This window comes from Hirundo rustica, chromosome 21 (genome assembly GCF_015227805.2).
Source record: "Hirundo rustica isolate bHirRus1 chromosome 21, bHirRus1.pri.v3, whole genome shotgun sequence".
Lineage (NCBI taxonomy): Eukaryota > Metazoa > Chordata > Aves > Passeriformes > Hirundinidae > Hirundo > Hirundo rustica.
In genome coordinates, this window is record NC_053470.1 from 8,513,434 (window position 1) to 8,526,533 (window position 13,100).

A 13,100-nucleotide genomic window follows, 5' to 3' on the forward strand; every position below is an offset into this window, starting at 1 on the left:
TTATTTATAATTTTATTGTTATGTATATTTATGTAAATATTTTTATATGAACAGATAATATACAATATTATATTTATTTATAGTATTTATATAGTTACATAAATATATATAATACATATATACACATTATACACATATATTATTTTTAATATTATATACTATAATACCTATAATATCTATATATAATATATATTTTATATATTAAAAGATATAAATGTATTATTAAAAAATAATCCCTCTTTTTTTTTTTTTTCGGGACTCTCTGACAAATGCTGACTTGCCTTCATCAAAGGCAAATTCTCCAGACGTTAAGATTGACAGTTTGATTGCTGTTCCCACGCAGATACAGTCGGAAGGCATCTGTCCCGCCATGCTGGCGGCTGGAGGGGATTTTGTGTCTGCCCCTGACTCCCTGTCCTGCTGGTGGCATTTGTGCCCTCCGCGGTGGGCTTCGTGCTTGGGAGCAGCACCTGTGGCCGCTGCGTGCTCTGCCAGCTGCAGGGCTCCGATGCCAAGCTCCTGAGTGTGTTTTTCCTGTTGCTGTGGTGTGGGTTGAGGGAGAGCTTCCAGGCAGACAGCTCAGCTGTGTCGGGGTTCATTGCTCGCAGCTGGGCAGCAAGGTGTTATTAACTTTTCACAGTTTCATTTACAGTACACCCATGAGTGCAAACAGTCAGATTTTTAGCATGTGCAGCTCCAGAGAGGAAGTTCTGCTCTATGTTCAGTGTGTTTGCAACTCTTTTTAGATCATCGTGTGCTCTGGACAGAGTTCAGAGCTTCTCCTGTGCTCTGCATGTGGTCAGGAACAGTCTGGGTCTGTAGCAAATCAGGGACACTGGTACAAACATCTCATCAGCATTTCCTCCTTGACTGCTGTGGGGTGTCTGAGCTCTGAGCCGGTGTTTGGGAGCTGGGTTCCATCCTGCACATCCGCAGGAAGGAGGGGGTCACTCAGTGACCCAGGCACGGGTGAGCTTTGTGGCTTTTACCTGTGCTCTGCAGAGAACCAGGGATGCCTTTGGGCTGGGATTAGGGTCAGCAGAGGACGATAAAGTCAGCTCTAGGTTTGCTCTGGATCATGGAAGAGGACAAGATTCAATAACATTTATCTGGGGGAGATGATTTTTTTTCTCCCATGATTTCTTTGCAGCTTTGTTTTCCCATGTAACTTTCTGGAGAGGATTTTGAGGTACACCGTGGCTAACACAGGCTTGTTCCTGAGTGACACTGGGGGAGAAGTTGGTGAATTCTCGACTTTGTGACCTTACTTCTGTCTCGTGTGTGCACTGGCACATGGCAATGTATCGTGCAGCTCTGTGACTGCTCTGGACAGGAAAAAACTCTTGAAACAGGAAGGATTCCTTTGGCCTAGAGGAGGTGTTGAGTGTCAGTGGAACCAGACATCCAAACAGACCTAAAAACTCAATCTCTCCAAGGCTGGTTGTGACTTTAAAGAGCAGAATTAGAATTAGAAACTGCAATTCAAGTTTGATGAGATAAATTTAGAAACATCAGTAATTTCTTCCCTGCCACAAGTCCAGTGAGCAACACCTTGTAACTCCATTTCTGTTCAACAGGCTGTAAGCTGGAGAAGATGTAGATGCAACTTTTCTGCATGAGATATAAAGACATTTGTGGGAAATCATATTTCCACTAGTGGGCTGATGCTCTGCATTCTTTTTTGGCTCTTTAATGCTGAATTTTGCATGCACAGCTCCCAGTTTCAATATTCACACAATTTTTCTCTAAAGACAATTAATTTATACATAATCTCTTGTACACAGCTCTAGGCCTCAGAAAACTTTTTGTGGAAAATGGGCACACAAATTAATTTGGCTCATACAATTTAGTGAGGCAACATGATGGAAAATACAGTATCTTTTCTGCTGTAAGCAAAATGTGTTGGGGGGAGAGATGACCTTTGGAGATAAAGCTGAAATCAAGCAAAAATGCATTCTCTCCTCCTATTTCACACCAAGGCTGATCTTTATCAGAACACTTGGATGCTCTTAGAAAAGGCATTTAAGAGCAGGGATGGACCTTCAAATGTACCTGTGTGACTCTAAACATTACCTGGGCAATTATTTTCCCTCTGCTTGTGGTATACTAGCCCTTGAGGTGAAATCTCAAAGTGATCTAGGTAGTTAAATGCCTTGTGTGCAGTCTGGGAGCGGTTATTTGTCTGTGTGTAAATACAAAAACTTCTTTTAAAATAGGATGCTTTAATATAAAGGGGGTTTTTTTTAGTAATTTATTTTTGTGCGCACATAAAAACACATTCCAGCCTGTTTTATTTCCGCAGCAAACGAACACCAAAGATTATTTTTATCCCCTGCTTGTACATGGCCAAGTTCCCACTGAACCACAGAGCTGCTGCAGGACCTGCACAGAGTCATTTTTGTAAGGGGAAAAGGCTTGTGGGCTGCAGTGCTGTAACCAGAGCAAAGATCTCTGACTCAAACCATCCCTGCCCATCCCCGGAGCTGGTGGATTTACAGGGTTTGAGGGTGAGGGCTGAGCAGAGAGCTGGGGTTTTCCAGGGGTTTTGAAGTGTTGAACTGCTTTGTTTTACCTGCTGTGTTCACAGATATGAAATTAATGAGAGCATTCTTGTAGAAGTGCCAAAGGGGTGGCCAGGAAGGTTTTAAATAAGCAATGCTTCCTTACACGCAGCACTCTAAGTTTCATCCTGCACTTTTCATGGTTTTCCTCTAAAGATATGCATCTGCACAGCTGACTGCAGAGATATCTTCAGCCTCACTATTTTAGTCCCTGAAATAATAAAAGATTTTTCAATCAATTTTGTTTTGGAAAGGAAGCGCAGGAACAGGTTTCTTTAAATTCGTTTCCTATTGGCACGAAATTTTTGTGATTTTTTTTTTCTTTTTCCTCTTTTTTTCCCCCCAAATCCATCTCATATTTCACAGGCTGGAAGCAGAGTGATGGGGTGTCACATGCAGTCACATCAGTCACTCTGGCAGTCGTTACTGACACAGCTGAATGCAGTCTGACTGATGTAATCAGACATGGTGCCTCTCACCACGCCCAGCGTCACCCTGAGAAATGGACAGAGACACAGATCTCGGAAAAACACGGTTAAGGGTTGTTTTACACGAGAAATAATAACCCATGGCATTGTGTCTGCAGACTGGCGCCCGAAACAAGCAGGTCCTTCTGGGCAGGACAACACAAGTGTGTTAAATTCATTTCCTCAGGGAATATCAGGGGGTTTTGGGCCCCCTTGAATCAACCTCATTTATAAAGAGGTTAATGAAACTTTCTGCAGTAGTAATTCTCTTTCTGTTCCTCACTTAAAGCGTGATTTCTGTCTCCAAAAGGGGTTCTGAGTGCTTCCCCTTTTGGGATCCCCAGCTCGTGAACTCCTCAGGGCTCCTGCTTTTCAGTGAGCTGATCTCTCTCACACCTGCCTTTCAGAGCTGGGAATGTCCAAACGATTGCGCTGTTGATAAAGACAAAGAAGGACAGGTTAACTTTGGGTGCAGCATCAGTGCCATCATTTGTTTCCGTGCTGGGGTATTCCTTGATGGCATTTCGAATGTGTTTTACTCTCCCCACAGCTCAGCTGCTAACCAAGCTCGCATTTCTACTTCTGGCTGTGTGCTGAGGGCAGGGACAGCTTCTGTGACCACCGGAGGCAGGTGCTCCACTGGAGCCGGCGATTTCCGAGTTAGTGCGAATGTACTGACGCCGGTCTCGGCTCCCCTGACCTCTGGAGCGGTGTGCGGGCTCCGAGGAGCTCCGGCGGGCCCGGGCTGCGCGCCCCCGCAGCAGCACGGGCAGGGGCCACTCGCCGCAGGCGCCGGCCGCTGGGGAAACTGTCCGGCGGGTTAAAGTGACAACTGGGTAAGACCCCGGGCCGGGTGTCTCTGAGGGGTGTTGAGCCCGTGAAAAACCACCCATCACTGTCACCTGAGCAGGTGAGAACTGAAAATTCCACTGAGATGGAGAAAATACTGATCAGTAACGGGGAGAGAAACGCTTGTCCGTACTTAAAAAAAAAAAAAGTGGCTTCAAGCCTTGATCCGTTCATGGCTAAAATCAAAGTAATAAACACTAATGTGATTCTAGACTCATAAACTTTGCTGGAGACACCATCAAGCTGTAATTATAACAGGCATTTAAATTAATGGGTTGGACATAAATTTAGCTAACGAAACAGTTTTAAAAATATAGAACTTAATCTTTACTTCTGTCTCCATCTCCAGAAGTATCTTTTCATGGCTCTTCTTAAAACAGCACTTTTAACTTGATTGGGTTGTGTTTTTTCCTCCCCTAAAAGTGAAAATGAATGCAAATAATATGTGTTTTAAAATAGGGGGGGGGGGGAAGCAAAGTATCTATGCCGGAAAACAAACGTGTCTCAGCTCCTCTCCCTGTCCCCAGCATTTTAATGATCGCTTCACAACTTTGCTGTCTCTGAACTTGGATCTCTTTCAGCTTCCTCAGCTTGATTTGCATTCAGAGCTATTTTGCAGTTTTGGGGAGTATTGATTGAGAGAGCAGTAGAACAGGTTTTTGTACATTTAGATGGAAAATGGAGTAATGAGTGTGGAGCTGCTCCGCACAGGGACCTGTTGATAATTCTACTTAAAACTACATAAAAATATTAAGTCCCTATAAAGGTGGCATTGCCTGGTGTGTCCAACACATGCTGCTATTTATTCTTTCCGGAGGGGTAGCAGTTGAAATGTTTAATGTGCTACGTAATTTTAGGTGGAAATTAATTAGTGTGAATAGGCACAGCACCCTTTGGTGTCACTGTTCAGTCAGATTTCTATGGAGAACCACGCTTCAACAGGAAAAACAATGGATTTTTTTGTGTTCTGAAGACATAACAAAACCAAACAAATTAAAATTAGTAACTGATGTGTCATCCTATCATCTGTTTTCTCTCTTTGTTTGCCATCCATTCTGCTGCCATCAGCGAAGGAAATCATGTGGGGGAAAAGATGAACAAAACCTAAGTGAAAAACCCAAGACAAATGCTATTTTTCTTTTCTAGGGCAGGCATTGCCAACGCCTGCTTGGAAAAAAACCGCTTCCAACCTTTCATCCATGCTTTTGGATGGTGGCACCAGGGAAATTTGTCTCAGTAACGAGATTAGAATCACCTGGATGGGAGAGCTGTCGGGGTGTTTTAAACGCTCCCAGTTTGGTGCTGTGTGACAAGTGATGGACACACACAGCATTTTGGGTTTCTAAACTGCTGAGATAACTGACCCAGCAAAGAGAGAAACAAGAGACTGCTTCAAAACTTTATCAGGAGTAACTCCTTAATAAATACAGTGGGGAGGGAACAAAGAGAGCAGTGAGGCTGTGCTGGGGGTTAAGTTTTCCTGTGGAATTTCCCCCCCCATAAGTTGCTAGGACACTAAATACTGATGCTTAAAGGGTACTTGACCCACACAAAAGGTAGGAGGTCACTTAGTCTGAGGGGGAGGGAAAGGCCCGGGGGCTTCGGGAGCTGAGGGCGGGCTCTTGTGCCCCGGCTCTCGGCGAGGACGGGCGGGCGGCTGCTGGCTGCGTGGGGGCCCGCTGCTAACGGAGGGCCTGGGAATGCCATCATCTGCCGGAGCGCCCAGCAATTCGGAGCCCCTCGCCTGCCCTGCTGGAGCTGGGTCAGCCCCGTCCAGCCGTGGCGACTTCTCCAGCACTGCTCACTTTGCCTACTGGGACACCCCAGCATCGTCCAGCCATCAGCCACGGAGTTTCCACCGCTTCGGTCCCAAGAGATCAGACTGCCCGGGACTTGTGAGACAAAGCCCCTCGGGGTTCTTGGTTCTGCTTATTACTATTATTATTACTGCTGTTGTTGTTTGTTTGTCCTGTTATATTTACTAGCAGAGCACTGTTACTCCTTTCCCCATAGCTCTGACTGAAAAGTTTTTTTAAGTCTTCCAAATTATATGAACTTGGAGGGAAGGGATTGGGATTCCCCATTCCTAGAGAGGCCTCGCCTCTCCCTAGCAGATACCTGTATTTTCCAACCAGGACAGGCTGTTCATGTGTTCATTCATTAAATCTGTTCGGATGTAATTGACCAGAGTTTGAGAGGATGAATGGTCACGGCGTGGCTCCCCTGAGATGTGAGCAGAGGTGAAATGTCTGGGCGATTTGTGCAGGTGGGTGTTGGACAGCAGGAGGGAAGGGTTTGGGGTTCCCCATTCCTAGAGAGCCTCTCCCTAGCAGGTACCTGTATTTTCAAAGCAGGACAAGCTGTTCGTGTGTTCATCTCTTTGGATGTAATTGGCCAGAGTTTGAGAGGATGCATGGTCACGGCGCGGCTCCCCTGAGATGTGAGCAGAGGTGAAATGTCTGGCTGATTTGTGCAGGTGGGTGTTGGACAGAAGTGTTGATTGGGATGACCTCGTTCTTGTAACAAGTTTGAGGGGGATTGGTTGGATTTTTAATAACGAAATCAGTCCACATGGCTGTGGCCATGTGTGGTCATTGTTTTACTCCCTCCCCTCTGATCCTTGTCCTTTTGGAGGTTTTATGGGGTGTGGCAGGGCAGAGCTGAAATCTCTCGTGTCACATCTCTTAGGGGTCAGAGGCAAATAAAACCACCCCAGGAACCTGCTGCTAATGAGGAGGTAAAATACAACGCACTAGAAGACTTTCAGCTTTTCTTTCTCCATTCTTGGCTAAATCTATACCAATTTCTAATACAAATATTGCTTTAAGAGGCTGTAAAGTTTTTCTTCAATCACATCCACTGCAGCTATGATTATGGGCTGCTCCATCTGCAAGGATATTTTCAGGTATATTTAGCTTTAAGCATGTGTGTAGATTTTGCTGAATAACCAGATTGCTTGCACATAAAGATGAATGAACAGACGTAAAGTCGTGAAGATAATCCTCCCCAGTGCCAAAAAGTGGCATTTCAGCGTGGTTACTCCATAGATTTGTGTAGAAATACCTTGCTCAATGATGTAATGAAGAAATAATTGGATTATTCCCAAAACACTAAGATGTTCTTAGATTGGGGGGTTTGGGGGGGATTTTTTTTTTTTTAAATTACGGCATTGTATTTTAATTATATACAGAATTTGCACTTCTCCCCCCCTTGGAAAAGGATTTGGCTCTTTGCTGTCCGAAAAAGTACCTTAGCACATGGTCTAAGGAACCACTCAGGGTCTGTGTTTGCAACCTTAAAAATGACTTTTCCTTCCATGCAGGAAGCTCTGTGGTAGACATTTGGTGTAGAAAATCTGTGACAGAATAACGTAATCTAACAAGAGGATATCAGGGCATTTTGTGGTGTAAATCAGTTTATTGATTCTTTGGTAGGGATATGCTTCTGATTTCTTTTCGTTGTATTCAGGGGAAACTATTTGCTTGATAAAGACTTCCTGAGAATAATGGTAATAATGATAAATATATTTATATAATATCAAACGCTTCCTGAGGAAATCCCAGCTTCCTGTTAGTAAGAGTGAGGCAGGTGAGAGGTGCCAGCTTGGCTTTCTTTGCTTTCCCCGCTGACAGGAGTTTGTGTGAACTGCGTTTCCCTTAAGGGCACAACGTGAGCAGGGTAAAAGAGCAAACTTTGTAAGGAACAGAAAATGGCTTGGGTTTGCCTCCCTGAATCGGCAGGGGAGACTTCAGGCAGTTTGTGGTACCTGAAATAGTTTTTCTTCTTTTTGTTTCTCCTTGGGAAGGTTTGAGGCTGGGGACGTCTCTCTAAATCTGCTGTTTGTGCTGCCTGGGAGCAGGTACACTGATCTCTTGTGTTTGCTCTGCTGTCAGCTGCGATGAAGAAGACAGGCAGGCAAAAGTAATTAATTTGTGATATTTCACATCCTTCTACAGATGGAGGAGGGACAATTTCAAATTAAAGCAGCTTTTCTACTGCAAGGAAAAGACCATATATTTTCTTGCATCACTTCAAATCTGTATTAGAGTGTATTTTATTGTTGAGAAGTGTCGTGTTGCTGCAGTGAATAATGTAACATGGGCTGACCCATTGAACACTGAAACATTGATTTACCTGTCAGCGTTTTTGAGCAAATGGAAATATTTGTTCTTGTCTTCAAATGGAAGTACAAAACAGAGCAGATGTCTGCAGGCATGAGCAAATCTCAGTGGAGCAAGCTTATGATATATATTGTGAACTTCTAATTTCATCAAGATCGTTCTTTATTTAAAGATGGTGGACCAGAAATCTGTGACCAGTGACACAAATATTCATGACCATGCTGGAGTATGTCACATTAGTAGTTGATATCTACTGCCTGTATTTCATGAGAATATTTGAAATATTCTATTATAAAGCTGAGTATTTCCTATAAACATATTCTGAAGCTTCTGCACATAATTGTCAATAAAAGAAAAAGCAGTTCATCTCCTGAGCTAGAGGGCACATCTTTCAGTAGCCTATAAAAGGAGACAACATGTCCCAGCATTTGTTATGTAGGTGTCTTTGCAGAGTATTCAATTTCTGCGCTGAAAGCGCTCCCCAAATTTTTATTAGCCATCTGTTTATAGTAGGTGTGCACTTGTTTTTTGGTTGTGGTTTTTTAATTTTTTTTGTTCTATTTCTGGCAACGAGAACAAGTTGAAATCGTGGTTTGTCTCCTGGAAGTTCTGCTTTTGTTACGAACGGTTCTCTCCCTTGAAGCACAGACCGGTTGCTCCAGCAGCCTGAAGGGGAGAGCACTGGGCAGGCTGCTCCCCAAACTGGGCACACAGGCTCGTTAGCAGCAGCAGTAATTGCCTACATTATTTGTTGGCTGCAGCCCTGACTGTGTGTATAAATTTTCAAATTATTGTACTAGCGGCAGCTCGCTGCTAGTGAGCATCCACTGCCACCTCCTTTCCCAGGGAATGAAATCTCCTCTCGAGGTCACTGTTTATGTTTATATTTAGGGTTCACAATGACTAGTGACAAATGTTTTCATGTTCGCTGCCCTGAATTGCATGCCATACGTGCTGGCCTGACATTTGAATGAACAATGTGATGGGTGCTGTTTAGAGAATATGGAACAGACTGGATTAAGTGTAGATTTTATCCAGCTAAGGCAAACAGGAGGAGAGGAATCCACTCGGTTCTTGAGGAGCAGGATCTGCTCTAGACACAAAGCCAGTCTGAGAAATGCTTCTGTCTGATCACAGCAGGCTTTCCCTGCTGCTGCTGAGCTTTTCTCTGGACATGTTTGCCCATGAAAGGAGGGATGGGGCTGCTTTCCTCTTCTGACTGAGTGGAGAGGCTGCCCAAGCTGCTCCTGCAGGTCCTGGTGCTCCAAGGGCCATTCCAAGGTGCTCCTGTGCAGGAACGGAAGCTGTGCCTTGTGCTGTGCACAGAACCTGGACTGAAACGGAGAGGATTATCCCCAGAGGTACTGAGATATGAATGATCTCAGCCACACCAGGCACCTCTGGGGTTGACTGTGTCTTCTTGAGAGAAAACGTGTTGGAATTCCTCTCTTCAGCTTTGGAATTGCATTCAGTAAAGAATGCGTATGACTAAAATCCTGCCAGACCTTCCTGTGTGCCAGCCGTGTCTTACTCTTACCTCCTGTTCCATTTGTTGTCACTGCTGTGCTGCTGAGATTCCGTTTATCCACTTTGGAACTACCTGGTGCTCCACCACTTCCTACAAGCTTATGAGGGCTGGCTCCATCCTGCATTTCCACAGACCTGTCAAAACCCACGGTGACAGTATCGATGCATTGTGGCACTATCTAAAATAATCTGCTTTTCCTAGGATAGCTTGTATTTTTGTTTTTATTTTTTTAGTATGGATAGTTTGCAATGCGTCCAGATTAACAAATCCTAGTGAATGCTGATTTACTCGAGGTCGTGGATAAGTACAATACAGTCCTCAATTTCATATGTGTGTACAGAACTTCCTCAGCTCTTTAAAGGAAATAGAAATTGGGGTTTCAACAAAGAATGGAAGAAGGAGACTCAGAATTGCTGAAAAAGTGTTTTTTCTGTTTCAGCCCTATTTTTAGATGCTTCTCAAGAAAGCCTGTGAAAGTTTTCCTTGCTCATCTCAGCTACTCACCACCGAGTTAATTATCACCCATTTAAAATTCTGTGTAGTTCAAATAATTGCTGTCTCCGCTCCTCTCCCCTTCTTTCTTTTCCACAAACATTCAGAACATTTCTATTTCTATGGCTTTCAGGCACTTAAGTTGTGGTATCAAGCATGTACTCTCAATTATCTGTCAGAATTAATGAGCAAGTTTACCCACAAGTGTCTCATTTTTCACTGTGTGCAAAACAAGCAGGAAGGGCATATTTTACTGTCTGTGGGCTGCTGTAGGTATAACATTATTTTGATATATGGCACAGCCTCCTTTAGGAGATCATTGCTGGAGTGTTTTGCACGTGGAAATGTGTAAGGTGCAGATGATTTTTGTAGCTGCCAGCAGCCACTGACTCATGCAAGACTTGTGCTGTGAATTTTCTCTGAGCTGCAGACACTCAGCAGCGCCCCTTGCATATTTAAATATTGTAATTTGCACGTTTTCACCTGAGTTCAGGTAGTGCTGTGGCCTAGTTTGTTCTATCCTTGGGAAGCAATATTTGAATGCTAGTGTTTTCCTGTTTTCCATCGAGCAACATTGAGGGAAAAGTGTTACTGCCCTGAAAACAAAAGATTGTTGACAAAGACGAGATATTAGTGGTCTTCCTTGACATAAACTTGCACATCTATTCCTGATTTAGAGTTTAGATTGGGTCTGAACCCCTGCTGTATCAAAACAGCAACATGGGCTGAAGGAAACTTGGAGAACCGAGGCTTTTTCCACCTAGCCCTTGGTGATTTTTGAAAATTCACTCTTTTTAACAAGTTAACACTTGATCATTTGGCATCTCCGTATTATCTAAAATCGTGGCCTTGAGCTTGATGGACCCATTATCACTCTTTGCTCAGACAGACTTCAGTTTGCTTTGATTTTTTTTTTGCCCACCAGATAAACTCATCTATGACCAAAATAGATACTGCTCACATTCTGTTCATTGAATTAATTTTCCTTACATATCACTGTGGATGCTTTCTGGTGTAGATGAGCCCATATTCTGGTTTTTTTCACCAAAATGGGAAACTGAAAGTAATGCATTGGGAATGCTTCTCTGGTTAGTTTTTCCCTGATCCTAAGTGTGCTGGTTGTTAGATGAAATAATGAACGTTCTATCTGCTTGAAATCAGTGCCAGCTTTAAGGCAGTAATTCTTTGCAGTATTTTGCAGCTGTTCTGAATGTATTTATTTCTCACAGCATGAAAAATATTCTAATGCATATGAAGAATAAAAAGTGCAACAGTGCAAATGGAGACAGAGCTCCATTTTTTCCTCTGTAGAAGAGAATTGCGAGTAGCCTTGTTCCCGGTTCCCAGACAAGCAATATGTGTTAATAACTGCCTTTATTCATTTTCCAGTATCCTGCAGCCCTGTTAATCTGTGCAATATAAACACATTAATGCAAGAAAATCCCTTTTCAGACAATGCCTTGACCTTCAAAATTTGAGTAAACTGATGTCCCTTAAGCCCAGTTCCAAATTTAGTAATTAATGGGCACAGTCCTTGTTATCAGGAAGCAGAGAAGGGGACTTTGATGTTGCAGCTGTACTGGTGCAAATCACATGGAGTTCCAGTAGATTTAGCCTAGTAGAACACAAATCTGATTAATTTTTTCTTGCTATTTTCTTAATGAAAAAAAAATTCTGCTATAGAATTTTTCTCTATGGTGTGTCTTGCTTTTGCACGTTGTTTCTCTGTTATTCCTAAATATTTTCTACATTTCAGTGTAAATAAAAGCAAGTATTTTTAATGTGGGGGGGGCTGCTGCCAAATCTAGAGGGTCCCAAATATCATTAATTCTTTGATTAAGCAATGCTTTTTAATGCTGAAGTCATTGTATTAGAACATTTGCTTTAAAATGTCTGCTTTGAACACATCTGCTATATTTTGCAGCTCTGTTGCGAGTCCAATTTATTTTTCAGATCTGAATAAAATTGTCTTCATCTGTCATTTCCTTTACAGCAGCACAGCCCTGCCATTCGCCAGCTGAGCTTGCAGGACACGGAGAGAGGCTTCACTGGGTCTTCACGAAGGGAAGAGTCTTCAAATTAATAATCAGGTGAGTTTAAAAGAAGCAACTGCAGCAGGATTTTCTGTGAATCGCCTGGTCTCAGGTATGGCATCGGATTAAATTCTGGGAAAAACATAGGCATAAAAAGCCAGTGAATTATTAGAGCTAAGAATTCAATCAATAGTTGGTTCCTTGTAGATGGGGTTTGTACAGATCTCGCGTTTTTCAGAGTTACTTTGGCATAATATTTAAAATGCAGATTATGTGTATTCCACCAAGTCCTTGTGAGCAGAGACTACCTACTCAAAATATGTTGTGAGAAAACTGGTCTGGTCTCATAGGTCAGTAGGGAAGTTTTTCTACACCAAAGGAATTAAAGCTTTCAGAACCAAGTTTATAATAGCAGCAAAATAATTAACTAAAGATTGACTTTGCAGACATACTTTTTTCTTTATTTTTGCCGGTGCTGTAGAATTCCTGTTAACTGACTTCTGAGCTGGAAATGTATTAAAAATTAAGCTGAGCAGCGTGAAGACAAAGTGATAATTAGATTCAGGAGTTCAGCTGATCATTCAAAGAAGCATTTCTTTGCTTGCAGTGTTTGGGAGTAATCTCAAGATTCATTGCTGATCAAGTGCACGTGTTTTGGTTTAATTCTAAATTAAACCAGACAGGGAAGGTGCCATAAAGGGATTGGTTTTGGAGCCAGAGCTGACCTTTGTTCCAGCCATTTTAGCAGTAGCTGTGGGTGATGTGGATGTCTTGGCATCGCCCATGGGGAGAGAACTCCCCGCGAGTGAAATGCTGCTCTCTCCTTTCTGCCCGTGCGCCGCTTTCAGACTGGGACAGCCCTCTGCATGGCAAGTACAGTTTGTGCTGCGTGAACGGGGCTGGTGTTTCCCTTTTCCAAGAAAAATAAACATGCTGAAAAGATACACATTTCCTAAGAAACAGCTGCACCTGGAGCTTTACTCACCAAACAAAAGTTTCTCTTTATTTTCAAGCAGTTTTCAATTTTCTGTAGTGTTGTGTATTTTTAA

General features: G+C 43.0%; 1 protein-coding gene across 4 annotated transcripts in view; it reads left to right on the forward strand.

The window, feature by feature from the left end:
• Positions 1 to 13,100, forward strand: part of TENM1 (teneurin transmembrane protein 1) — a 616,400-nt gene that overhangs the window by 92,177 nt on the left and 511,123 nt on the right. For all 4 annotated transcript variants that reach the window (XM_058423210.1, XM_058423211.1, XM_058423213.1 and 1 more), the window contains exon 2: positions 12,012 to 12,108. The gene's annotated coding sequence lies outside the window, so the exon portion shown is untranslated. The remainder of the gene's footprint in view (positions 1 to 12,011; positions 12,109 to 13,100) is intronic.